The sequence below is a fragment of the Sminthopsis crassicaudata genome, chromosome 2 (genome assembly GCF_048593235.1).
Source record: "Sminthopsis crassicaudata isolate SCR6 chromosome 2, ASM4859323v1, whole genome shotgun sequence".
Classification (NCBI taxonomy): domain Eukaryota; kingdom Metazoa; phylum Chordata; class Mammalia; order Dasyuromorphia; family Dasyuridae; genus Sminthopsis; species Sminthopsis crassicaudata.
In genome coordinates, this window is record NC_133618.1 from 636,132,601 (window position 1) to 636,148,993 (window position 16,393).

The 16,393-nt window shown below is 35.4% G+C and overlaps 1 protein-coding gene across 2 annotated transcripts in view; it reads left to right on the forward strand.

The window, feature by feature from the left end:
• CTNNA3 (catenin alpha 3) overlaps positions 1 to 16,393 on the forward strand; it is a 2,038,107-nt gene that overhangs the window by 19,150 nt on the left and 2,002,564 nt on the right. Inside the window, exon 1 of one of the 2 annotated variants that reach the window (XM_074296611.1) lies at positions 10,426 to 10,517. The exons of the other annotated variant lie outside the window; for it this stretch is intronic. The gene's annotated coding sequence lies outside the window, so the exon portion shown is untranslated. Of the gene's footprint in view, positions 1 to 10,425; positions 10,518 to 16,393 lie in introns of those variants that run through there. 2 annotated transcript variants of the gene reach the window in all.

The following is a 16,393-nucleotide window of genomic DNA, read 5'->3' on the forward strand; positions in this document are numbered from 1 at the left end:
GGATTTGGATATTTTTCCCAAATTTGCAAAATTTCAAATTGCTTTCCAAAATGATTATACTGATTTGCAGCTCCATCAACAATGTACTAACATTCCTAAATTTTTCCAGCCTCTCTGATATTATTGATTCTAGTCTTTTGTTATTTTTGCCAGGGTGACAGGTTGTTTTGTTTGGCATTTCTTTTCTCAGTGATTTGAAGACTTCTCCCATATGGTTGTTAATAGTTTGTTATCCTTCTTTTGAGAATTCTTTATTCATATCCTTTGACCACTTAGTCTTTTGAAAATGGCCTCTAGTCATATCTATGCACATATGCATAAATATCTTGATTGTGAAATTCTTATCAGAAAAATTTAATATAAAGATTTTTTCCCCACTCAATCACTTCCTTTTTTCTTTTGTAATTGTTTCTTTCCACTATATGGTTAAGAATTCTTGTTGTCCCTATATCTGTGAGAGATATATGATTGACTTTTCTTTAAAGTATTTTAATAGCATAATCTTTAAAATTAAGATAATGTATCCATTTTGAATGCATTGTGGAATATGGTGCATATACATATCTTTTAAAAAATCTAAGTTGGTTGATGATTCCAGTGGGTGTCTGGATAATAAATTCTCCCATCACTACCATTTCCTTTCACGCCTCCATGCCAGTCTCATGGCCTGTTCCCAAAATCTGCATCCATTTCCTGTTTAATGTCGAGTTGATTTGAAGCAATGATTCTCAACTTTTTTAGTCTCAGGACTGATATATATTTTTAAAATTTATTGAAGACCTTCCTAAAGAATTTTTTTTGATGTGTGTCCTATCAACATTTACTTTAGTTGAAATTAAAATGTCTCAGTATTATTATGCTCAGTATTATAGTTTTGACCTGGAAGATGCTCTGAAAAGTACCCCAGATCACAATTTGAAAACCACTGTCCTATAATGTATTATGATGACAATTTTATGTGTGTTCCTATTTCTGAAAGTCTTCAAAAAAACCTCTCCACTATGCTTTGTCCTGTAGCTCTTGATTACTTGGATTTCTTTACATAGATTTATTTGTCCCCATTTCTACTTATCCTATTCTCTTTAAAAAATATGTAATGATAATAACAATAATAATTGCTATCATTTATATGACACTTACTATGTGCCAGATACTGTGCTAAGTACTTTATAATTATTATTTCATTTGACTCTCACAACGATCTTGGAAGTAGGATCTATTTTATCCCTATTTACAGAAAAGGAAATTGAGGTAGACAGAGGTTAAATGACTTGCCCATGGCTACAAAGTGAGAATCTGAGGTTGGATTTGAATTCAGGTCTTCCTGAATTTCAGATCCTCCTTATCCATTGTAACATTTAGCTGTCTCTAATATGTATATACTTTTCGAGCTATTGCAGGCTTCAGTTCTATCCACCAAATCTCAGTAATGTCCTTGCCATCAAATCTATCTCTGCATTAGGATCTCTAGTTCACTTTGCTTGGCACCTTTAATGTGTGCATTTGTTTATAGATATCAAAAGAAGTTTGTTTTATTGCTGTCTCCTTAGTTTAATTTTTGCCTTATTAATTTCTTAGCCTATTTACTATGAATTTTTTTAATACTTTAACTACTATTTATGACATCTTACTTATTGGATCTATCTACCAAGCCACTTCTTTCCTCTCTCCCTTGCTTTTCAGTTTAAAAATTTCTTTGATTGGATTTCTAACTTCCATGTACTCAAATGTGTGTGAGCTCTTGTCAATTGAACTTTTTCTCCAATAGTATAACTACATCCATGACTATCTAGTAATGGACATTTGGAAGAAGAATGGGTTCAGATCCGGATATGTTGAATTTCAGAGAGTTCTGAGATATCCGGTTGATAATTTCTGACAGGAGTATAGGGATGCAGGGCTGAGTCTTAGAGAAGAGATTGGAACTGGATATGACATGAAGATCTGTGAGTCATTTGTATAGAAATTATAATTAAACACATGGGACCTTATGGAGTTATAAAGAGAGAGTTGAAAATAATGATGAATGTTGGAGGGGATGTGGGAAAACTGGGACACTAATACATTGTTGGTGGAGTTGTGAAAGAATCCAACCATTCTGGAGAGCAATCTGGAATTATGCCCAAAAAGTTATCAAAATGTGCATACCCTTTGACCCAGCAGTGCTACTACTAGGCTTATATCCCAAGGAAATACTAAAGAAGGGAAAGGGACCTGTATGTGCCAAAATGTTTGTGGCAGCCCTTTTCATAGTGGCTAGAAACTGGAAAATGAATGGATGTCCATCCATTGGAGAATGGTTGGGTAAATTATGGTATATAAAGGTTATGGAATATTATTGCTCTGTAAGAAATGACCAACAGGAGGAATACAGAGAGGCTTGGAGAGACTTACATCAACTGATGCTAAGTGAAGCGAGCAGAACCAGAAGATCATTATACACTTCAACAATGATACTGTATGAGGATGGATTCTGATGGAAATGGATATCTTCAACATAGAGAAGAGCTAATCCAATTCCAATTGATCAATGATGGACAGAATCAGCTACATCCAGAAAAGGAACACTGGGAAATGAATATAAACTGTGAGCACTGTTTTGTTTTGTTTTGTTTTTCTTCCCAGATTATTTTTAGCTTCCAAATGCAATTCTTCCTTTGCAACAACAACAACAACAAAATTCGGTTCTGCACATATATATTGTACCTAGGATATACTATAAAATATTTAATATGTATGGGAATGCCTGCCATCTAGGGGAGGGGGTGGAGGGAAGGAGGGGAAAAATTTGGAACAGAAGGGAGTACAACGGATAATGTTGTAAAAAAATTACCTATGAATATGTATTGTCAAAGAAAATGTTATAATTATAAAAATTAATAAAAAAATTTAAAAAAATAAAGAGAGAGTTGAGAAGGGGGAGAAAAGAGAACAGGCCCTATGGAACCAGATAATAATCTGGCAAGAAAATAGAGAGGAAAGTAGTAGGTGACTTGTTGGGATGCCATTAGGGAGAATTTTTTGGTAAGGTACAAGTGGAATTGCATGGCCTGTGAAGGTCCTTCTAAGTCTGAAATTCTGTGATTCAGGGATATTGTAATTGTTAGTAGTCTAGAAGAATAAAGAAAAAATAGTGTATAAAAATTTATCAAAGGAACAATAGCAATCCAGGGGACTTTAAACTTTTATATCTCCACATAAAACACTGTCTTTATGGCAAATAGGGCTGGTTAAGAAAGTATTGAATTATATAAATAAAGAAAGTCCCTACTTAAGAGTGAATAAATGGTCTCATATATTTCCTTTCAGTAAAGTACCCCAATATGATATTCATAGAATCTAAAGTGGAATTCTCTCCCCAAAGGAAAAGAATAGCTTTTTATTTTCAACAAAATATATCAAATATTTATTAATTACCCAATATGTTCAAGACATGGTACTAGAGACTTTTTGGATCCTACGATCCATAAATAGGGCTCTGATGTAGCTTGTCAAGTGGGCTCCTTGTGTAATAATTATTGGATGGGAATAATGCCATAAGATGAACAGACAGGAAAGGACTTCATATGCACTATGGGATGGAGTACCCACATTCAAGAGATCGAAGATTAAGAGATCAAAGAAGAGGAAGTGTCTAATGATGATTTTTCCATTTATTTCTGAAACTCTAGCATGAAGAATTAGGCATGAATATTCATTTTGATAATATGGTACCACATTTCAAAAAGGATGCTGTTGAATTAAGAACATCTATTTACAAGTTCTGGCTTTTCTTGATCTGGTTTCTTTAGAGATCTTACTTTTGATCTAGGGCTATCAGACTAAGAATTGGAAGAGATCTCTGAGAATACCTAATACAACCTTTCATTTCACAGAGAATCAAATTGAGGCTTGAAAAGGTCAAGTGAACTTTTCATATTCACACAGATATCACAAATGCCAGATAGAAGGGAACACAAGGCTTTCTTGTCCAGTATGTAACTAAGCTATGAATTTTCTATCTACAATATCCCCAACCTGGGATAATTTGGATTATCCTTGAAGGTGGCAGGAGAAGCTACTCTCTTTCAAGAAAACCCATTTTACTTTTGGATAGCTCTATATGTTAGGAAGTTTATCTTGACATCAAGTCTAAATTTATGTCACTGAAAACTTTATCTGTTTCTCATAGGTCGATTCTGTGAGGCCTAATGGAAAAAGTTATAGGATAATAGAACTAAAGCTGGAAAGGGGCCTCAAAGAGTTCATCTTCCCTAGTTCACAGATAGAGATACTAAAATAGTAGATATGGAGGTTAGGTGTCATACAGGTAATCAATGTCAATGTTAATTCTCTGACTTCAGAGTCACTGCTCTTTCTAGCATATCACACTCCTTCTCAGTGTTTATTCCATATGATGACCATTGATATGTCCTAAGATAGCTATTATGCTTTCCCCATCTTATCCAAAGTGAAGGATGAATTAAATATGCATCTTTTTTTTTTTTAATAAAATGATGGAGATGGACTACATAATCTCTAAGGTACCTTCCATTTTTATTTTTAGGATCTTATGATTCTAAAGAAGGGGATTCACTTGCTTCCTAAGGGGATCTATTCAATCTTTATGCAGTTCTTATTGCTAAAATGGTTTTCTTTTTATATAGCCAATGGCAAATGTTTGTGCTGGCAAATGTTTAATAGCTGTCTTTCTAAAATTTTTAATTTGCATTATTGGCATTTTCTAAAGATAGATAATCAAAACTTGAAATCAAGCCCCAATTTGTGTTTTTTTTTTTCTTTCTGATTTTTGAGATGGAAATGCTTACTCTGAAAATTTAACAATCAGCTCTTGGGAGGTAATATTTTCCCAGCATGCCCCTGCACACAATGTGCACTCATTGAGCCTAGTCTTATCTTTTGGAGTCAAGCAGAATAAGTCTAATCCATTCCCCTTAGGCTAAACATCTTTACTTCTCCTAAAGTAATCTACAATTAGAATCCAGGTCAGTCAGTCTTTCAGTCACTAAATATTTATCAAGAATTTTGCGTATGCCAGGTACTGTGGAAGCACTAGGGATACAAAGAAAGGTAAAAACATGATGGCTGCCTTCCAGAAGCTCCCATTCTAACAGTCATCTGACTTCAAATTCCATGTTCTTTCACTACATGATGAATAAATGAATAATCAAAGAGCTGTATCTAGCTCAGAGAATTTGGTGCTATTTTTGTCTTTCAGACCTTAACAATTTGTTCTTCATGGTTGGTTGTTCAAGCTTTCTTCGTTGACTTGCTTTTCCTCATGTAGATAGGCTGAATTCTTGAATGATTTTAGATCTCACTTAGAAAACTCTTTGGTATTCTAATCCTTGATAGGCTCAAAATTGGATAGGAAGAAGAGGATGGTCTGGATTGGTCTGAATTTAGGAAAATGCTTGGAGTTCTCAACAGTTTTTAAGCTGAAGAGCTCTTAAATGATATTTCATCTTAGTGACTCTAATTAATCAATATATCAGTCAATAAATATTTATCAAGCACCCACTATTTGCCAGGAACTACAGTATATACTACAGATACAAAGATAATGAGGCTCTGTTCCCAAGAAACTTACACTATTGTTCTTCTGGAGATGCTCATTGGCAATTGTGGAATCCCATGGCCTGTGTAGAATAAAAAATGTTGATCACCCAAAGAGGCAATAAAAAGACATATGGTGGACACAATAGATTTATATGTATTTTACACAGTAAGGATGCCATCCAAGAGATATATACCTCCAGGAGGAGATAGGATGGTCTTAGAGCAAGAAATATAATAGCTAGAGATGCTACATGGGGCAGGGATATCTATGCAATGTCAAGAGATCATGAATAGGGATCCAATGTAGCTTGTTGGATGGATCTTTTGTGTTACAGGATGGGAAAAGTATGGGATGAACAGTCAGGAATGGGCTTTATCTTGTTGGATGGAATACTTGCATTAATGAGATCATACATCTATTGGACTATTGAAACATGCATAATTTACACCAGCTCTATCATAATTTACTTTGGAAGTGAATTAAATAATCTGATGTGCAAAGTGTTGCAGGGTCTTGATACTGAATTTTCAGTGAGGCCATAAAATAATAGCTGGTTGATAATGAGAATTTTTTTTAGCCATTTAACAGGCTATGCATCGAACATACAACTTTTAAGAGGAAAACAACAATGTTGAAAGAGCTGGGACCATATCTTTAAGTGCTCTCAATGGCTTCTGTACATAGTCATTTAGAGAATGTTTAATTATATTCTAATGCAGTCAAACATTATGGAGAAGGACTGCTTTATTTTATGGTTTAGTTCTATTCTCTTCATTCTGGATTGAAAATGCATATATTGGTGATTGGGATACAACCTGTTCTCCTCTGTCCTTTTTTATTTGCTTTTAATTCTTTTTATCCTAGGATCTTTTGGAAAATCAATATCCACATGGGGGGAAGGGATAATTAGAAATGAATTCAGAATTCTGTCAGGAAAAATATTCAAAATAAATATCATTGATAAAAGTTTTATGTCAAAGATATAAAGAAAATTAATATAAACAGAAAAACAAGAACATTCTTTTAAGCAAAAAGATACCTTCTTTTCAAAAGGAGAAATGTAAACTATCAACAACTCTATGAAAGAATGTTCTAGATTGCTAATAAGAAAACTAAGAATTGAAAATATTTAGATCTGAACTCATATCATATCCATCAAATTAGCAAAGATGATGAAAAGATGAAGCTATTATTATTGGAAGAGTGTGGGAAGATAATCATACTAATGCACTCTTGATGAAATTGATTAGTCAATTATTTTTTTCAGAGTAGGAAACTGAGTCTTAGAGAAGTTAAACCACATTTTTGAGGTTATTCACTTTAATTCTTTGATTGATTATAAGATGGAAGAGACCATATATTGCAGAAAATTGCAAGTATTTTACTTCATAGAATATAATGTCTTAGAATTCTGTTCAAATGGATATAGAGCTGGACTTGGAGTCAGAAAAACCTGAGTTCAACAAGGTTTTGCAACGGTGAATGTTGAAAGCTATCTTTGCATGTATTTATATAAAAATAAAATAAAATTAAATTAAAAGAAATGCAAGAAGACCTGAGTTCAATCTGTTATGTCATTCTGTGAAAGTCCTTTAATCTCTCTCAGTTTCAGTTTCTTCATTTTTAAAATGAGGATAATAATGGCACCTATTGCTTGTTGTGAATATTAAATGAGATGACATATAAAGTTCTTTAAAAACCTTAAGATACTGTGTAAATATTTGTCATTATTGTTTATTATTATTTTTATCATATGCTTTCCACTCAGAATTGGACCAGAAAGGCAACCTATAAGAGAGCATTTAGTCCAGTTTGTTCATATGGAAACTTCTGTAAGTACTTAATGAATCCCAGAGAGGCTTTGACTTGCCCATGGTCATATATGTAGTTAGTGACAGAACTGAGATTAGCCCCTCAGGGCACCTGACTTCTACCCCAGTGTACTTTTCCATATACAATACTGTCTTTTCTAGTCTTTCATGAGAGAAGATTTTTACTCTTGGAATCCTGGGTGGGATAAATTTCCACAAATCACTACTTCAAAAGGACAAGCTGTAATGGGCACATTGTGTCCTACTTCTTGGTGCTGATATGAATAGATTTCACTTAGTGCAGCATTATGGAGTTCTTCAAATACACTCTCCAGTGGTTAAATGATGGGAAATGTGGACCAGGGTTATTGAATGTAATTTTAAAAAATAAGGCCAAAGTGTGAGTGGAAGAATGGATGAAGAAAAAATCAGCAATCTGTTGAATATAAGAAACACATATAAAAATAAAGACATGTATGGAATGAAAATTTGCTATCAGTTTAAATAGATATGAAAATTCACAATGTCAAGAGAAATAAATATGGAAACCACTTTATAGTTAAAGGAATGACAGGTAACAAAATAATATTATTATTAGATATACATATACTAATTGGTATAACATCTAAATTAATAAAAGATTATGTGAATTGCAAAAAGATACAAATAGTATGATTGTAGGAGATTTTAATGATACTCTCTTAGAGCTAGATAAATCAACAGAAAGATAACAAGGAAAAGTTAAAACTGAACAGTCTTTTGAAGAAATTACATCCGAAAGACTTATGGAATTTGCTGAATAAAAACCTTAAGGAATACATATAATTCTTACCATTACATGATACCTCTCTATAAAAACAGACTGTGCTAGGGCATAGAGAAATTATGAATAAATGTGAAAAAGAATATAAACTCCTTGAGAGTAGAAATTATTTCAGTCTTTGTATCTCCAGTCCAGTGTCTGGCAGAGTACCTAGAATATAATAGTTGTTTAATAAAGCTTGTATACTGGGGGAAAAGGATTAGAGGATTTAAAGTTAAATATGATTTAGCAGCTCAGAGATTATAAATGAATATTCTAGAATAACTCAGGAAATACCAAATATGTGAATGAGTTAAATCAAAGTGTCTGTCTCCCCATGAAATCCTGGCAAAAGTGTTCCCATAATCAGCATTTGTCAACTTTTTATTCTTCCTTTTATGTGTATATATGTTAGGGCTGCACACTAATTACACAATAAAGGAAAAGATGTATGGACTCCCCCCCAAATTGAGGAAAAGCTTTTGAAATTCAGTTTTTTATTTTACTGAGTTTTTCTGAATTGAATGAATTACTGGAGAGGGAGGATGAGCTGTACAGTGAATTAAACAGAACAATATTCTTGCCTGGATTCTCATTAGGAATTTTGCCATTTTAAAAAAATTTCGTGTGAAACAAAAGCCCATATATATTTTTTAACATCAATATTCTTTCAATAAAATGAGCAGTTTCAGAGGAAAGTGGGCATACCTTTGTGAACAGATTCAAAACAAAATTAGCTGAACTAGGCTACCATATTAAATGGCAATCATATTAAAAATCCTGGAATGCTGACCAACACAGTGAAAAACCACAATTCTAAAAGAATGAAGATGAATTATACCACTCACCTCTATGGCTTCAGAGGTGTCTACTGTGTAAATGTATTTTCCTGGAATATATAAATATTAAGAGATTAAAAAAAATTTGTTCAGTAGCAACAACAAAAAATACTGATTACTTAGAAAATAAATTAAAAAAAAAAACTAAAAAAAACCCCAATAAGTGTTCATCATGATCACAACTGGCTGTGACTTTGAGTCTTGAATATCCTAATCTCAAAGAGCCCTAGTAGTGCATAATGCAATGGAGAGGATGAGTAGGTTTTATCCCATTACCAGTGCAATGGAATCTGGGTAAAAGATGTCATTGGCTAGAAATAGACCTGTAATGTAGATGGTCAGGTCGTGTACTAAAACAAAGGACAATTTCAGAACAGCATGCATTCTTCTTCTTCTTGTTCTTGTTCTTGTTCTTGTTCCTGTTCTTCCTTTTCTTCTTCTACCACTTCTTCTTCTTCCTCCTCCTCCTCCTCTTCCTCTTCCTCCTCCTCCTCCTCTTCCTCCTTTTCCTTTTCCTCCTCCTCCTCTTCTTCCTCTTCTTCTATTACTACTACTTCTTCTTCTACTACTAATTCTACTTCTTTTTTTTTATAATCTCTTTCTTTTTTAAAAAAAAATAATTATAACTTTTAATTGACAGTGCATATGCCTGGGTAATTTTTTTTTTCAACATTATCCCTTGCACGCACTTCTGTTCCTATTTTTCCCTTCTCTCTCTCCACCCCCTCCCTTAGATGGCAGGCAGTCTTATACATGTTAAATATGCTATAGTATATCCTAGATACAATATATGTGATGCATGCTTCTCTGGTACCCAAGAAATGTCAAGAGCTTTGGAGGACTCCCCCAATTTTGAATGGATTCCCATGGAAGATTTCTAGGAGAACGTGTCCAAGAGGCAGGAGTGATGACCAGGTAGCACGGGTGGGTTGTGATTGGCAGTACCAGAGCCAATAGAATGTTGAAGCATTGATTCCCGAGGTTTTCAGTGACCAATAGCATATCAGTAAGTCCTCTTTCTCCCTTGAAGACCCTGATTGGCTGCTACTTAAAGTCCATTGCAATATAATTTATATACTGCTGGAATCTGGAGCACGGCAGTTAGTATATCACTTTCACCTTTCATTCCTCTTACATATCAAATAGTAAGTAGCTCCCTTCTAATCGACTGTTCCAGAACTTTCAGCTTTCTGGCTTGTTGCGAACACGACAACCCCCATCCAAAGTTCACCTCAGGCCTTGGGTCATTCGTTCATCAAAGGAAAGCCCTCCGCAGCACAGCTTGCTGGCTTTGCATGTTTTCCACTGGCATATTGCTTTAAGAGTGCCCAACCCCCAAAGCAGCGGCCACTGTGTCCTGTCAGTCATCCTGAAATACACTAGGGTGCTTGTCAGACTGTTTGCCTACACATGCATCACAAGCCAAATTCGGAGCCCATCCGTGGGGCCGAACTTCCACACAAGCGATTGCTTGGGCAGCCGGCTTAGGAGCTGTCGGTGGCCAAGTAAGTCTTTGTGTTCTGGGGTCCGGTTGGTGAGTGATGGCTGGGCTGATCACTTTTTTTGGAAGTCTAACTTTGAAAACACATTTTTTTTTCCTGCCAAGTGAACTCTCATCATTGTAGATGGTCTCTGAGGGGCAACTTTTGATATAAGGTTCTGAGGAGAAATAAAGGGAAGTGCATCTGTCAGATAGCGTGCAGAGTTGTCCGGTGTTTTAGAGTGATCCCCTCCTCTGGGCAGCTCAGGGAGACACAAAATGCCAGGCTTGTCATCAAGGGATGCTCTCCGTGTCATTTCTACTGAGGAGGACACATAGAAGCAATTCCAATGTAAAAGAACTTTAGGAGAGTGTTCTTTGAAGTGCTGAAGGGAAAACTTGTCCTAGGCATATAATAATAATTAATAATAATGATAATGGTAGAGATAGATTATATTAATATAATGCTTCAAAGTTTGCAAAGCACTTTGTGTGCATTATCCCATTCATCCAAACTATAGTAGTGGAACAATAACATATTTGAAACATTTCCACTGTGGATCTGAAGTATTATGATTTGAGGAGGTGTGGTTCTGGGAAATAGTCTACTCAATCTTGATAATGTATGTAAGACACTTGGCAAATCTGAAAGTTCTTTATGTGTCAACTATTATGACATCCTTTAGTAATGCAATCTATGCATCAAGATTCTATTACAGAATTCTAAAGTTAAAATTAAATGTAAATTTTTTAAAGGGTTTTTCCCCTTTATATTTTTTAATCAGGCAATACTTATTGGCAAGAATACAAAAAAGAAAAGTGAAAGAAGCCAGTGAATTCAATGCTTGCATTTTCAATCATAGTTTGAAGATAGTTTCCAGGCAACCAAGAGTTATAAGTTTCCCGTTGTTCCAGTTACCCTTAAGTTGCTTCTTTAAGAGAGGAACTCTTAAAGGGACTACAATTTTTGGAAATCAGTACAGTGCCATGTAAATTTTGCTGTGTATTTGTATGTAACTCCTATATGTACAGTGGAATAGTGGATAGAAGCTGGGATTAGAATTGGGAAAACCTGGATTTGAGTCTCATTTGGGGCGTGTTAGCAGTGAAATCCTGGGCAAATCATTTTACTTTTTAGTGCATAAAGTGTCTAAAATCTAGATAATTTATTGGAACTTTTCTTAGTCCTAATTCATAGAAGAGATGCAATCTTGGTTGGTGGAGGGACTTTCCCAAGTGGCCTGAATCACCCATCCTTTTTGCAATTACATGAAAGAAATTCTCACTGACACATTCAAGTCATTTGGATGTCATTCTCAGTAAGTATGGCTAATCCTTGCATCAGTTATAAAGAGAATGATCTTTTATTGTTTGTCCATTGACTGTTTTTATGGGATCATAAACTCGAGAATCAGAAGGGGCCTTAGATATCAATAAAATAATGAAGCCTCCTTATTTTGCAAAGGAGGAAATTAGATTTTAGAGAAGTGAAACAATTTGTACAAGATCACCCAGGTAAGTGGCAAGGAGAATTTCCCCCTCTGTGGAATGGGCTTTCTAGGAAGCTAGTGAGTTTCTTGTCACTGGTGGTCTCCAAGAAAAGGCTAGATGACAACTTGTTGGGAGTGGTGGTGGGGCTAAAGAGATTCTTTAACAGGCATGTATTGAACCACTTGGCTTCTAATCTTTCACTTCAAATTCTGTGATTCTGAAATGGAATTCTTCAATAGATAAAAATATATTTAATCAGTGTTTAATTGATTATAGAACCAGGGTGGAAAAAGTTCCCTCCAAAGTACAGGGTTTCAAATCATGGCCTCTGACTTTCAATCCAATGCTTCTTCCATGACATTATGCTATCAAGTAATACTTATAAGATAGGACTCAGCTACCTTCCACCTTGTATTATAGCGTATTCTTGGCCACCCAAGTTGGCCACCACCAATCCAAGGTGAAGGTCATATAGAGGAAGAAGTTCAAGGTTGACACTTTGTGATTTTTATAACAACAAACAATAGATTTCTAGAGAAAAAAGGGCTGTAAGTGATCATTTATTCAAAGTCTCTCATTTTGTCCAAGAGAAAACTGAACACTAGAGAGGGAAGGTACAATTATTCCTTCCACATCTCAACTTTCCTATTCCCACCTCAGTTTAGATATTCATATTCAATTAAATGAGAATTTTTTGACAGTTTTTCAGAAGTTGCAAATGATACTATAAAGCCAGCAGGTGACATAGAAAAAGTTTAGAACTTAGAAATGCATAAAATATATGTATAGCTTTGTATAATAAAACTTCTTAAACTTTTTCCACTTGTGACCCCCTTTCCCCTTAGAAATTTTTACACAACCCTGGGTATTCAGGTACATAAAACAGATATACAAACTCAATCATTTACTGATAATAAATCATGATTTTGCAGCCCCCCCAATTCAGTTATGTTACTCCGTAAACCCATGGTTTTAGAAGCTTTATTATCTAATATCAAGCCAAATTTTGTGACAAAGTGCTATAAACATCCCACAGAAGAAAAAGAAATTTCTCTGGAACAAAAGGAGGGCCAAAATTTTTTACATAATTTTCCAGACTGTAGGACCATCATGGCCTAACCCTATTTATTCAAAGGCCCTTGGAGATTTAGTAAATAGTGGGTCCAGAGTTTAAACCCAGTTCTCTGTCTCCAAATTGAGGGCTCTCTTTTGCTATATATAACATGCTGGTTGAAGGAGCTGGGATGTTAACCCGGAGAAGAGAGGACTCGGTGGTGTGACAGCTATGTTTAAGTGTTTGAAAGGTTTTCACCTGGAAGAAGGATTAGATTTGTTGGCTTTGGTCCCTGAGGGAAGAACTAGGATTAGGGGATGTTGTTCTTTGTTCTCCAAGAGGGCCATGATATCAGGGAGGGGACGCCATGACATGCTAATGAATTGGATTTGAGTGATGGAGGGCTATGCAAGGTTACTAGCCTCATAGGAGTAGCAAAGAGACATAATCAGGCTTGAGGGAAGGGATAATTTCCTAAAACAGAGAGTTTCCCCATCTGTGGAATGGATTCTCTGGGGAGCTAGTGAGTTCCCCATCACTGGAGATCTCCAAGAAAAGGCTAGATGACAACTTGTTGAGAGGGATATGGAACCAAGCAATTGTTGAACTATTTGATTTCTGATCTCTCACCTTAGATTCTGTGATTCTGAGAATGGATTCTTCAACAGCTAAAACATATTTAATTATTATCTAATTGATTAAGAACCAGGTGGAAAAAATTCCCTCCAAAGTATGGGGGAATGTTCTGGCCTTTCTCTCTAGTAGCTGATATATGAAAGGAGCCAGTCTATGGGTGAAGGAAGAGAGAGAATCTAGGGGGAAGAGAGAATCTAGGAGGAGAGAGAATCTAGGGGGAGAGAGAATAGGAAACTGAAGTTCCCACACAGTTTCTCCATGACAACAATTTATGTGATTGCTTTGAGAGCATAGAGGGAATCTTTTTTAAGGATATCTCTCTTCTCTTTGCTCAGATAAGCAGGGCGTTCAATAGTTTATAATGTTTTTGTCAACTGCCCAGAGACAAATCTAGAAAAGCAAATCTCTGGCTTGGTGGTTGATGGGTAATTCACTCTTATGAGCTCTCTTTTACTTACTATGTTAGGCCATATAAAACTTAGAGAAAATCCAGTGGTTTGATCTGCCTGACCATACTATGGAGTAACTACATTGGCCCATTAGGGCTATCTCCCTATAGCAACCACTGTCATGATGCTCTTAATGAGACAGATGTTGCCTCTGATATAATGCATTAAGATACCATTGTTCTCTAGCTGGAGGGCACAATGGAAGATTCTTTGAGATTCTTTGCTGAGATCAGATAAAATGGGCTTTCTTGTGTAGTGAGACTATCTCATTGCCTGTTCTGTCAGTTTGTCCCATTTAATTCTTCAGCATTTCTGAATCTAGAAACTCAGTTTTTTTAATCCATAAAATCAGGATAACACCAGTAGTAGTAGTAATAATAACAGATGCCTTTTCTATAGTCTAGGATTGTAAAATGCTTTACATTATTTCAGTGAGACAACAGACTTGTGAGATATGAACAGTTATTGTTTTTGTTGTTATTATACCATTGTACAGATGGAGAAACTAAGGCTTAGAGAAGCTTGCCAAGGATTATGGAACTAAGTTTCTTAGGTTTTGAACTCAGGTCTTGATTCCTAGTTCAAGGCTCACAGGGTTGTTTTGAAGAAAGTTGTTTTTACCTTTCAGTGCTCCATCGGTAGGTTGTTTTATTGTTAATATGATGATGGTATTGCATGCTCAGAATTTTAAATATACATTTACATGGACGGTACTAAGTGTGGTAGATTTAATGACAAAAACCCTTGCTTTCAAGGAGATCATGTTGCACTCATTGCTTGGAATAATGGAACAGGTGCTGCAGTCAGTCAGAGCACTTGAGTTCAATACTTTGCTATGGCATGTAGTCACTGTGTGACCCTAGATGAGTTACAATTGATCTCTGCCACAAATTCCTGACCAATAAATGGGCCTTTTTCATATAGTTGTGTACTTGTTAAAGAGACAGGTAGATGGTGCATTGATAGAGTGCTGGATCTGGTATCAGGAAAATCTGAGTTCAAATCTAGCCTGAGATTTTAGTAATTGTGTGTGGGCAAGTCACTTAACTTTTCTGTGCCTCAGTTTCCTCATTTGTAAAGTGGGACTAACAGTACCTCCTTTCTAGGTTTGTTATTTGGGTCAAATGAGATAATACTTGTAAAGCAACTTACAAACCTTAAAGCCTTCTATAAGTGTTAGTTGTTTTACTATTAGCATTATTATTATTATTACCACTAAAGATCAAAGAACTACACAAGTGTTAATTATTAATATTATTACCAGGGTAGAGATACTACATCTACACAAACAAGTAAAGACAAGGTAATCTGAGAAGGGAGAGAGCATTAGCAACTGAGAGAATGGGGAAAGACTTCTCGAAAGGGAGGCAATTTAGTCTTAGAGGCAGATAGATTCTAAGCATAAGAAGACAATGTATTCCAGGCATGGGGGATAGTCAAAACAAAAAGTACAGAGAAATGAGAGATGGAGTAATCCAAGTACAAAAATCCATCTAATTGGGCTGGGACGTAGAATGTATGAGAAAGCATTATGAAAAATGTCAGAAAGGAGATATAGGTACCAGATTAGATGTCAGGCTGTGGAATTTCTAGAGGCAATGGAGAATCACTGAGGATTTTTGAATAAACGAACAGTGGAGTTAGACTTTTATATTTTAGCAATATCATTTTGACAGCTATCTTGAGGATGGATTGAACAGGAAAGAACCTGGAGTTAAAGAAAGCAATTAGGAGATTATTTTAAAGTGATGAGGGCCTGAGCCAAGATGGTGACCACACAAGTGGGCAGAAAGAATTTTAAAAGATTTCAGAGATGGTATCATTTTCTGATGGGTATGGAGTATAAAGGAGAGGAAAGGCAGTGCCATATGGAAGAGATGCCCCATACTTCTGCCTTACTTTGATAGAGCTGAAATTGAAAATGTTTGCCCCAGTCTGGAGAGATTCAAGGAAAGACTTGGCATTTCCTAAAAACAAACCAAAACAAGGAACATCCTTCCTACCCCTACCCCGTATAATGAAATCCCAACTCTACTAAACATTTAAATTCCATTCTTACCTGAAGGGTGATTAGATTTTTACGTAAATTTTTTTTCATTTAAAATTAAGGTTACTTTCCTTGTTCTTTTATTTAAAAATAAAAAAAAATAGCCCCCGAACTTTGAAAACTTTGTTTCTTAATTTGAAGCTAAATAAAACTGATCATAACAATTGCTGCATTTTTATGGCACTTTAAGATTTCTGGAGCACTTTGTGTATATAATCTTATTT